We start from the raw sequence: 12,251 nt of genomic DNA on the forward strand, positions 1-12,251 counted from the left end.
TGTAGTATCATATCTATAGTAGGAAAGCTGACAACATCCTTGAAAATACTAGATCTATTTATGCTTTGTAGAAGCTGTGGTAAAGTTAGCTCCATCAGTACAGTCTTCCCAGGCAACAACTGATGAAACAAATCTGAACGAAGTTAAAAGCATCTATTTTTTTTACTCATGTAGGCATTAAAAATACTTATATTTTACTCAAATCAAGATCATAGACATTAATAACATTGACATTAAGGTTGAGAACATACTGCCCTTTAAAAAAAAAAGCCATTGGGAAGGAGGTGAGAAAATTCATCAGCTATTGATTTGGCAGATTGTATTTGAAGTCTGGATACAAATACTAACTATCTCTTGTGGCTTGCTACCTGTGCTCCACTTGTGAATGAGAAGTACACTTATCTGAAGTTTTTGTGTGTGATGCAGGTAGTCATCACTTTTCTCTATGTAATTTGTGGATATTTTTATTGTTCATAATACAGGCCTACCACTCAACCTTCTTTCAGCCGATCCATGCAGAAGTTTGATTTTTGTCTTGCACTAACCTCATCCACCATCTTGCTTGGCACTGGGGTATTCAATCTATTTTGTGTTACAGTCCTGCCAGTAGGGATCACAGACCCTCCTTGCCCCCTGAAGAAGATTTCAAAAAACAACACTCCAGAAGCAATTTAGAGCCACCTTGGGCCTCATTTCTAGTTTATCTAAGGGAACTTTTAGTCTTCTTTGGTAGAGCAAAGAGAATCAATATTACATTACATTCACTTTAAGACTCTTTCATATTGCCTGACCATTATCAAAAGCTGTGAGACTGTATTCTCGCATGCCTCATAGCTCTCAGGAATCTAGTGATTTGTCTTCTTTCTCTGAGTGGAGGAGAAAGATGGTGCAGCTTTATGTACTAAGCAGATGCTTTTGGTAGCAGAGGATTCAGGGCAGCAGCTAGCTGTAGTCAGCCCCCCGCCATCATCCCCATCTGGCCCTGATGGCTAGTTGGCACCACTTTGTAGCTACAATTACAAGAGAAGACGCTCAGTAAATTGTGGCAAAGGATCCTGAGTCCAGCCTGTTCTGCCTGCATCCTCTTTTTCTTCTTTCTTTCCCTTCTGCCATAGGTTCTACTCATCTAGCCTAATCTTGAGCCAGGCTTTCCTGTCTCATATCTTAATCCCAGCCTGGCAATATGGCAACTGTCTTTGTCCTCACGATGGTTGTGTGCTTGCCTGAGCCTAAGCCCTATGTATCTCTGGTTCCCTGGTTCTCGGCTTCTGGCTGGACATGGACTGCAATACTTGATTCTATCTGTAGACCTTGATTCTTCATCCCTTAGGGCATGGTGGAGCAGTCAGCATTTGCCTGTCCTGTTACATCAATCACAGTGTTATGCAATATTCCCTGAGAAGATCAAGCAATATCACATGAAAAATTTCCGTGGAGCTCAGCATGGGTGTCTCGCCTGAGCACCGAAAAAATCCGCAGAGAATAGCACCCATTAACTTCTGTCAGTGAAGCAGAAGTGGAGGTTTTACTGCTGCTAAAAGGCAAGAACAACATCCCTGGCCCTTGCCTTTGTATCACATCTGCTTTATTCTGTGGGTGCAGATCTGCCCAGCAATAGATTGGTTAGCCCAATCTTTGCCCACCTGTGCCCATACTGCAGTTCTTTCTTGGCATGCAGAAATCGCATAGCAATCACATGCAGAAAACATTATACAACTGGGCTCTATATAGGACAAGTAGTAGGCATGTGACCCATGTTTTCTCCTGAGTATGCTTTTTTCATATGGTACCTTCCTTTTCTGTCCTTGACTCCTGATCCTTCTGGAACACAAAAGCCTTGACAGGACTTGTGTATTCCAGTGTAGGAGCTGGGGGAACATTATCTGATTGGCAAAATAAGCTAACAGAAGAGTATTTCATTGCAGGATACTGATCACCTAACACCTCTACCATGCCCAACAGTTGTTAATATACAATATAAATGGGATAAGTGAGCCTCTTACTCATAAGGAGCCCTCTGAATGCAAAGTAATTCTTGTGAGGTTCAGTATGAGAGATCTCAGAAACTACATCAGTACTTCCTTTGTACTTTGAAGAGACCCCGGTTTGCCTCTGTAGTTCAGTCCAAGGTACAGCATTTATTATAAAGGCCTGTTTCTGATGGCACAAGCGCTTACCATGAGTCCCATTGAGTGGGCCAAAGATCATCTGTGATAATCTCTTTGGAACTGATAGCTAGATGAAAATTACAGTTTCCAAAACAGAAAGGACTTGTTGTTACTTAATACACTTGTTACACAAAGAGCATTTGTTACGTGTGAGTCTTTGGCAATAACTTCATAACCACCTTTTCCTGAACCTCCTTCAATCAAGGGTTGCTTTCTCAAACTGAGGCTAAGTTACTTATGAACAGACAAACATGGTTATTTTTAATAGTTAGTTAATAGTTAAAGCTTGGGATATTAGTGTGAATGATACTGGAGCCCCAAGCAAATTTCTCTTCAGGTTTTAGGCCTGTGAACGAACAGTAAGACCAGTGATTTAAAAAAAGGATTATTTATTGTAATTCTTATGTTTTGCCTTTTCAGAGCTTGCTGTTTTTACCAACTAAAACCCAGTGAAATTTGCAAAAGCAGTTTAAAATAATAAACTTGGCTTAAGTCAAGAACAGATCCCATCAGCCTGTTGGCTCCCACTTCTGTTTTGAAAGGAGCAGTGCTGTACCAGCAGCTCTTCTTTTGGTCCGAGTTTCCCATGAGCTTTTGCTATGGGCAGTCTGTAAGTACAAACCAGATCTTAGACAATGACATTATTGGAATTGACAGCTTCTGAAGGAGTCCCATGGAACAATGGTTACATGTTCTGCACCTTGTAAAACATATTTACATAAAATCCTGACCTCCTAAGACTGGCTGTTTCTGTTCATTCCAGCAGAAGTCACTGAGAAAGAGGACAGAGGGTAAAAAAAATCCCCATTTCAGACTGTGTTGTTTTTTCCACGAACTGAATGTTCTGTAAGAATTTGGGTAATGTATGTACATGCTGTTTTGACTTCATATTGAGAATTTAAGCAGGGTAGAAATAAAAATAGATAGCATCTGTGTCAAGTATGTATGCTTGTCCTGGGGAGCTTTACCATAGGAAGAGCCTGCAGCACTGTGTGGCCAGAGAACGCGGTACCCTGCAGGCTTGTCTTGCAGCATGCGCTTCCCCCAGAATGCATTTAACTTCCATTCTAGTGCTCCTTGGACTAAGTCTTCTTGGATTGTAATGGCTTTGCTATGAACAAATCTGATAATAAAGTGAGACATTTGAAGTTATTGGTGCCACATGCTTGAGGGGCACTAAGCAACTTAACAAAAATGCAGAACATGCGGAAGTGTGAGCATAATGAATGGTCTCCATAGAAAGTTTTTGTGGGTCCATGCAAGGAGGCTTGGATGCATCTGCATATGGCACTGCAGCCATATTCCTGGGTCTAACCTACAGGGGAAAACAGTTGCTAGCTGGTTGCTTCCCTGTCAGCAGTAGGGACACATAACACCTGCCAGGTATAAAAGCCTCTGCAACATACTGCCCAGAAAGTGGGATGTCAGCTCTGCTACCAAGTAGTAGAGGTGCATCCACCTTGTTCTTCCCTGGAAGAAATAGCATCCCATTACAGCTGGCTCACTGTTCCACTCCAATACAGTGCTCTGGAGGATGATGGTGAAAACAGCTTCCAGATTTTACTTCATTTCAATGATGTTATGTGAGACTTCATATGCAGAAAGGTTGCTGTCCTTCACTACTAGACATGCAGATTCAGCTCAGCTCAGAGCCAGATAGAATCTTCTTCTTTTTTTTGGAGTGCACCATTAGTAGGTCTCCAGGCTGAATTATGCCCTCATTTACACATGACAGCTCTGTTTTCCTTCATCAGATTGCAAACAGTGTTGTTAAGAGTTAAAGGTACCTGGCTTGAGGAATTATTACCAGCATGATACCTGAAAAGGAAAAAAAACACAGGTAAATGTGCATGTGCATATGGTCATGTAAGTGATCTGAGGAAACCTGATAAGAAATGAAGATCCATCATAAACATAGAATCACACAGTGGCAACTTTTCAGTCATTTTTCAGAACAGACTTGCAATGCCCAGTCCCACTGTTCATGCTGGGAGCAGTCCAGGTGCGGTGACCACGCTTGTGGGTGTGCGTTCCTAGATTCTGTTCCAGAGCTGTGGACAACCCTCTGAATCCATTTTAAGGCAAGAGTAATGGCTATACCCATGTGTTTGAGCAGAATATTTGGATTACATCCCAGATGAGCTCAGCCAAGTCATTTCGCTTCTCTGCTATGTCTCATCTGTATTTGGTTCAGTAATACTTTTTATACATGGCATCTGGGAGTGGTGATTAATGTTCAGAATGTGTTTTTGAACTTCTTCAATGCAAGAGGCTACATCAGTACAATGTCTAAATATTTTAATGAGTTTGTCATTTTTTCTCTCAGTGCCAGTCTTTTTGCATATCGTAAACTCTTCAGCACAGCATGAAACTCCAATCCCATTAAGTTCTATTGAGCAACTTAACAAAAATTAATTAAGTTCCAAAAAGAAAACAAAACCTAAAGTACAAACACAAATAATAGTCTCATAAACCCTGTTGTGGGTCCATGCAAGGATGCCTGGGTGCGTATGGAGCCATCCTTATTACAGAGGTGCAGGCTACCTGTTCCTAACACATAAGTGTTGATCATAAAGAAATGGCTACAGAAAACAGTCGTATTTTTTGTGTGGTTTGTATTACAGCAGCAGCCAATATATGTTTATGGAGGCAAACCGGCGTTATAAAGTACCCAATGCGACCAAAGCCTGACTTGCAAAGAGAGAAATAGAAGGCAAAGGACATAAGTGACTTTCTGACTTCACTGTTGAGGTTGCCAGTGGGACTGTCAGTGTTCCCAGTACATTAATGACTTTTGCCATGTGAACGCTGTATGGCTGGGAACTGGTCAGAGGCTATTGAGCCCACATTAAGCCCTCTGGTAGTACTGAGTTTTGATTAGGCAAATTTGATAGGTTTGAGGCCAGGAACCTACAGGCAAATAGAAGTAGAGCTCCCATGTTCATGTGCAGTTTTTACCTTTAGACTCTGTGTGTGTTTACATAATTTTGAAATAATGCTGAGCAAGTAAGAAAAAGATGTTTCTTGGGTATGAGCCTTCCCTAATTGTGTTTCTTCTATTTTTTTCTATTTGAACAGTGTTTTCTCATTGTTGTCTCTGTGAATCCGAAAGGTCCCAGCACTCATTGACCTCTGCTCTCAGTGATATCCCTTGATACTCAGAGAGAGGCAGAAATAGCTAAAAATAGTAAAACTATCCTCTACTCAGCCCCCTCGGACAATATTTTGATAAACTCAGGAGCAAGCAAAAAAGCTTGAAAAGGAAAGTAAGACATACCTCTCTGAATCTGAACAAACCTTAGGAAAGCATGGCTTAAGAAATAGGCTACGTTTAAACTTTCATTTTATATGAATCAATTTGCTTATCCAATGTAAAACACATGTCATAATCCATTCAGGTAATAGGAACAAGGGAAAATACTGCTCTGTGATCTTGCTGCTTTGTCTGCGCCCAGATGTGACCCTGGCAAATGATCAGAGACTTGCTTTACGTTTTGTTGGTCAGCAGTATACATCAGCAGGGCTGCCAGGGAGCTGCTGTTTTTTCTTCTTGTGTTTCTATGCAGAGACAGCATTATTTGGGCCACTGAGTGTCTGCAAAACAACCCCAAATCTATTTTATATAGACCATTTGTAAGTGGCAAAAATGAATAGACTGGGCGAAGGTGTTCCAGAGACTCATGATTTTTGGGTGCTGCGCCCTTACAGTGACTAGTATGATAACTCTAAGGGGAGGGGCTGGAAACCAGGGAGCTGATTTTCTGGGAATATGCACTATTTCAAGTTGGATGCTCAGGGTAGTAACACTGTCTGGTTTCAGTATCTAGTGTGAGAGCTGTGACCATTGGAAGTCAGATGCCCACGACGTGGGAGATACTGTCCGTTACTGATCGCTTCTGCAAACCCTGCCCCAGAGTTCTCTTCGAAGTAGCACAGGCCAGGCTGGAGCCTTGCTTTGCAGCCCCACGTATGTGTTGTGACAACAGTATGAGAAGAATTCTGGTTCTTTGGCTGTCTTAGGTGGCATTTTATCAGCAAATTCTCTTCTTGTAAATTGAGGACAATTTCCAGTGTTACAGATGAAAGTCTTTATGAAATGGTGGCTAACTACATCTATGTCAGAGTTCTGTGGATTACAGTTTTTTTCTTGGCTTGTACAGTGCTTATCAAAATAAAACCCAAACTGTTTCTCACAGTGAGTCACCATGGTACAGTGAGTGAGAGCACATCCGCAGGTCCGTGCCATCATCTTTCAGGCCTGCCTTGAGAAAGTTCACTGCTATACAACTCAGGGCAAAACTGGACAGTGACTTGCACATCAGTAAAAACCAAAACATCACATGCTTCAGTGAGGTTTTGAGCTTTCCTTTCCTGTGTGCCTTATGCTGTGTTCACTGCAGACATACATCATGCCACACCTTGGAATTTGACTGTCCAAATGTAGTAAGCAAATGGCTTTCAGAGTGTAGGCACTGTTTTCAAAGGTTTATAACGCAACTGAAAAAAACTCTCTTGACTTCTTTCACAGTACTCTAAGGGCATTTTTCAAGGAGGACTGTTTTCCAACACTGTGAATCGGAACACTTATTAAAGAAAGCCTAGTCAATATATTCATAACATGGGCAAAGCTGAAGTGAACTTTGATATTTGCCCTTGACTCTGCCACTGAGTCCTCACACTAACTTCAACCAATTACATACTGTTTTATTGATTCAGTTTCTTATCCATAAAATGTGAAGGACAGTTTCACAGGGCATGCTCTAATGATGAATTTTTTTAAGGATAAAATATATGTGCCAAATACTGCATATCTGTAATGAAACTGATCACAAAGTGGTCTTAAAATACTCTTGGCTGCACAGAATTAACTAAGAGTTCCTGCTAGAAGAATACTCCTTAGGTCATGGTTCTTGTTTTGGTTGTGGTACATATGGAAAAGTCATCATCACTTATTCATCAATGCCATAATTCACTGGAACAATTGTACTGGACTGGTATGTTCTGTGTTTGGTCAGAGAGCTCACCCAGGATTATATACCTTTTCTATAGCATAGGTTAATACCAAAGAAACGTGTTTAATGGGCTGTTCAGAGTGAGGCACCCCGTGCAAGATTGCTCAGAAAAGGCAAAGTGTACTTCCTCGCATGTTCAGAACAGGCCTGGAGTAGAAAAAACAGAATTCTAGCCTACCTTTCCAAGAATTCTTAATGTCAAGTGAAGCCTGGAGCTAGAAAAACATTTTAATACCAGCCAAGCTGTTATATGCATAAAGTTGGTATTTTACAGGGCATTAAAAATTTTTGTCGTATTTATAGTAATTTTCTGTTGGTGCCAATTCAAATACATACTTGATTTTCTGATCTTTGTTATGCACTCCTGACTAGCTCCCTGTTCTTAGCCTTCCTTCACCCAGCCTGCATTTCTCAGGGCCTCTCTTTTTGACACTTATGTTTCCTCTTGATTTTTCGCTAATTTGTTTTGCACAACATCTAGACCCTTTTCAAGTTACTGGTTTCATCTGTTCTTTTTCCCCCTTTTCTTTCTGTGCTATAATCACTTATCACTTTCACTCATTTATTATGTTTTTTTCTTACCAATTTTATTTTTGCCCTGTGGAATCTGTATTTATGCCATAACCTCTCTCATTTGGTATTTTTCTACTCCCTTTAAGGAAAATATACTCAGGAGATAACAGGGATCTTCTGCCTCATATGTTCCTCTCCTCAGAGACCAGGATTGCTCCCAACAGCATAGACCTGACCTGTGGCTTGCTGGGCTCAATTGCATGACCAAGTTCCCAAGGCCAGGTTTCAGTCACTGAAGGAGAAGGAGCAAATCTCATCTCAAGTGTGATCTTTTCTAATGATGTAAGAACTAGCTGGAGATCGTCATCACAGATAGTTAGTTGGTTAGTGATTGATTTGAGAGGGTAAAGGAAAATGAATGGAAACCAAGGGATGATCTAGAGGAGTAATAGCCAAGAAAGCTGTTGTCAAAGAGCTGTTATTTCCCTTGTGTCCGCATGGATGCTCTTATTCTAATTTCATTAAGGTTTTGATGGAAACTGCATTGATACTGTGAAGTTTCTGAAGCCAAGTTGCAAGCTAGTTTTTATTTTAACCTACTGAAATAAACAGCTTTGCATCCCTAATCTTGTCTCCAAAGGGCCAAAATGTTCAAATTCTTGTCCATTCACCAAGCTCCATCTGTATTTATATACCTAAACTACCTTTGTCCACTAGGTAACTTCTTTTATTTACATAAATTTAAGCTCACAACCTTGAAACATTCAGCCCAAGAGCTCACTCTAACATTATGAAAGCCCTTGGCTTTACAGCCTTCCTCTTAGCCACTGTGCTACACATCATTCTGTCTGTGTGGAGGGTATCAGGACTCCCTCTTTGAAACTCTGCAGAAGGCAGATGCATCAGCACGTTCAGCATCTCCAATCTCATACAATTTAAACATTAACCCTCCTATTGTAGGGTCTAGACATGCGCAGGTCAGCTATCGTCTCTTGTCATTGCATGATATAAGATTACAGGGGCAGAAAGCAGCCTGACAGCCAGAGAACTGCACCCATCCCCTGAGAAAATGGATGGGAGAGGGAGCTCCTTGCAGTAGGTGGCACTGGTGAGCCTGACAGGACCACTGCTATAGGTATTGTTTCTACTCACTGCTGGACTAACTAACAGCAGGGCGGACAGCTGCATGGGACAGTTAGCATGAAATGTAAGCAGCATGGAGCCCTTATACAACATCCTCACTGAGACTTGTCTAATAGCTTCTAACCTACATGCATACAGCAATGCCTTGTGGCACAGGGGAGAAACTTATGAAAGCCCCCTCTGTCTCCCTTAAAAAGTAATTTTAAAAAGGAGTATGGGGTATTTGTGCCTATATGAAGAACTCAGCAGGGACTGCTGAACACAACAACCCTCAGGTGAGCTCCCCTTCCACTCATACCTCCCAGGTGGCAGCCAGTGCACACCTGTGCCTCCTTTGCTCTAAGGGCGTGCAGAAACCCACAGTATGGCTGTTCCAGCTGAAGCTGTGGGTGGCTGGTCCTTCTGCCACATCAGCAAGGATGTTCTGCAGGTCTCTATTTTGTTTAGCTGAATCTTGCTCCAAGTGAACTGGAAGTTGCAATTGTAGCTGTGATAGGATGTGTTCCCTCCCCCCCCCCCCCCCCTTTCTGGTAGATGTTTAATTTGTTACTTAAAAAAATAACAGTGCCATGGGAACAGACTGCAATAATAGCTTTGTCTGCTGTATTTGAGTGGTAACCAGACTGTCAATTACTTAGAGCCTGACCCTACTCCAGAGCAGCTAAGTTTGCATCTGCAAGCAAGTAAGAGAAAACCCTTACAGATTTATCTAAGAGAAACTGTGCTGCGATTCCTAGCAGAGTGAACATTATGCTGATAACAAGAAACTTGGTAATTAAGAACTCCAGAGGATGTTTATACAGGAACAGCTATGTTTTCAGATGTGTCCCTTCAGATGCTCTGTATAGCAGGCATTATGCTTTTGGAAATACAGAATCTGGGGTGATGGACAGTAGCTGGGGGTCATTTGAAACATTTGGGCTGGATGAGAAGATGAAGCAAACTCTGGAATTTGAATAGCAGATAATGTATTACAGGAATAACCTCTAGTCCAAATTAAACCTGGGAGGCACAGGTCTCAGAAGGCAGTGGCAATTGCAGCCTTGCTGACTAATGGTTTATTTTATATGTTCTTCATCAATGAGATGGTTTATTAATCATTTACATTTATATTTAGGATGGCAGTGAGCGCCTGCATTTATACTAATTATGCACATGTAGTGTGCATCTTTAATGCCAGTCACTGCCTTAGAAGTGAGGAAAAAATATTTCGAAAGGCCATAATTAAAGTTTCATTTGACAGAAAACTTGGAAAGAGCATACTGTTTCTGTTTCTTCCAGGATAAAAGTCCGTGAGCAAAACTATGATTTTTTTATTATTATTTTTGTCATAGGAAAAACAAAATATGACAGCTGAGAGTTTGTTAAGAACAAAACACAGCTGACAAAATCCAGTTCTGATAAATCTAGTATCAACTAGCTCATTTGAGACATAAGTCCCCTTACATACATATGTAACTTAGAATGGTTAACAACAAAAAAAAAGTCCAGATTCTGAAACTTACAGGGTTCCCCATCGCTAGTATTGATGATGATTAAAGATAGTAAAATTTGACTTGGGTATGTCAGCATGTTATCCAGTTGTCACAAATCATCAGTGTTTCTTGTAATTCTGGCTATCTGAAAACATGGAAAGATGCTCAAGGAATTCATAATGACAGTTTCTCCCTCTAAGTTCCACGTGGCCTAGGAAGCTGATCTATCATCAACAATGTTGTAACAAGAGGGAAGGAAACTGTGTTGTAATTATATAAGGCAGAAACTATGTGAAAAGGGAAAACATTTCCTATATTTAGAAAGAATGAGAGATCTAATGCACCTCTTTCTCTGTATAGTCATGTTCTCAGTAATACATGAAGCATTTTCAGAACTGCAAAGATTGGAGTTTTATTGGCACCACTGCAAATGCACATACAAGGACTCTCTTGTAAATGTCAGTGTCTTTTCTGGGAAATAGCCTACATCTGCAGATGTTTGAAAGAGCACTGACACAAGAAGGTTGTTGCTTAAAACTTCGTCTACAATATGGAGGTGCCAGATCCTGAAATAAATACAACAGGAGACAGAATCCTCTAGTTGATGATGGTACTCCTCTGTTGTTGAATTCAGGGAGGGGTGAACGTACCCACAACTTTAAGAGATACCGTGGAATAAAGTTTGGGGGATGGGAGAGAATGCCTTTGTATCAGATTTGCATCAGATTCTGTGGCGAGATTAGGGAGATGCTTGATTTTTAGGACATTAATGGCCATAAAGGATTAAAAATCACAAGTAATTGAAAGGACCCTGCTGCATCTGGTTCTGGTTGTAGGCATGCATAGAAGTTGTTTGAGGAAATATTTCTTAGAGCATGTATTTCCTGAAGTATAACCTATGATTGTGTTTGTATTGACAGAGGTACTGCCCTTGAGAGGTAGCGAGTGCCCCTTGGACATGAAGGATGTCCTGAATTTCCACCGTCTTCAGTAAGAGGAGAGAATATTCAGCACCAGGTAGGATGAAGTAAAGGAGAGCTGATTTATTGTACAAAAAGTAAACCAGTCTTGAGAACTATTTGTTGAGTTTTGCATTCCAGTGTCTTCCAAGTCCTTATAAACTCAAAATGAGGTTTCATTGTTCCTTAGGTGAAATCTCTCAGGAATATGCCTTTCACCAAGCCTTAAATTAAATATATTTTACGATAGGCCTGTTGCATCCATATTAGGTTACTCTCTTGGCCTTGCTTGGTGCCAACTTTCCTTTTAATTGCTCTACATATTCCTTATTAATAAGGCATCAAGATGAAAGAAATCTAACCACAGTCAAAATCCATAGAAATATGTTGATGCCTCACTTCCTTTAATTTCAACAGAGGAGTTAGGCAACTAAATATCCAGGCTTGTCTCGAGTTCCCTTCTAATTTCTTTCAGACAATGCCCTATGCAACATTCCAAGTCTTGGAAAATCGTTATCTAATTGATTTTAAGGCTAGACAGGTTACTTGGAGGGAATGGACTCTTCAGAAGATGGTGTTCTCAAGGGCCTGCAAGCCCTTAAAAAAGAAGTTTCTAATTAAATAGCCTGTGTTAGCTGAAGTGCAGTGATCTGGGGATAGAGAAGTAAAATTCCTGAATTTTACCCTGTTTACCCCATGTATGTAATACAGTTAGTATCACTGCTGACATTTGTAGGAGTTATGGCATGTTGCTCCAGATATTACAACACCTCCAGTGGGGAAACTTGCTACATATCTGATCCTGTTCCTAGTAAAGGATGTGGACTGGCACCAACATAAATACTGATACAAGTTCTCTCAAATAGAGTCATCTGACAGCAAATATTTCCTTTGTTTGTGGAAGGAAGTAAAGCTGAAGAAAGTGTTAGGATTTCTTAATCTAGGTTTGACCGAGTGTCTTCAAGAATCATCTCTGAGAAA

At 40.8% G+C, this 12,251-nt stretch overlaps 1 long non-coding RNA gene across 1 annotated transcript; it reads right to left on the reverse strand.

Annotated features, from left to right (window-relative positions):
• Positions 1 to 3,696: 3,696 nt before the first annotated feature.
• On the reverse strand, positions 3,697 to 9,322 carry LOC135329072 (uncharacterized). Its single transcript, XR_010390283.1, has 2 exons — positions 9,135 to 9,322; positions 3,697 to 3,986 (listed from the first exon to the last, which is right to left on the reverse strand). It is a non-coding gene; the product is annotated as an uncharacterized LOC135329072 (long non-coding RNA).
• Positions 9,323 to 12,251: the final 2,929 nt, after the last annotated feature.

The sequence above is a fragment of the Dromaius novaehollandiae genome, chromosome 1 (genome assembly GCF_036370855.1).
Source record: "Dromaius novaehollandiae isolate bDroNov1 chromosome 1, bDroNov1.hap1, whole genome shotgun sequence".
NCBI lineage: Eukaryota > Metazoa > Chordata > Aves > Casuariiformes > Dromaiidae > Dromaius > Dromaius novaehollandiae.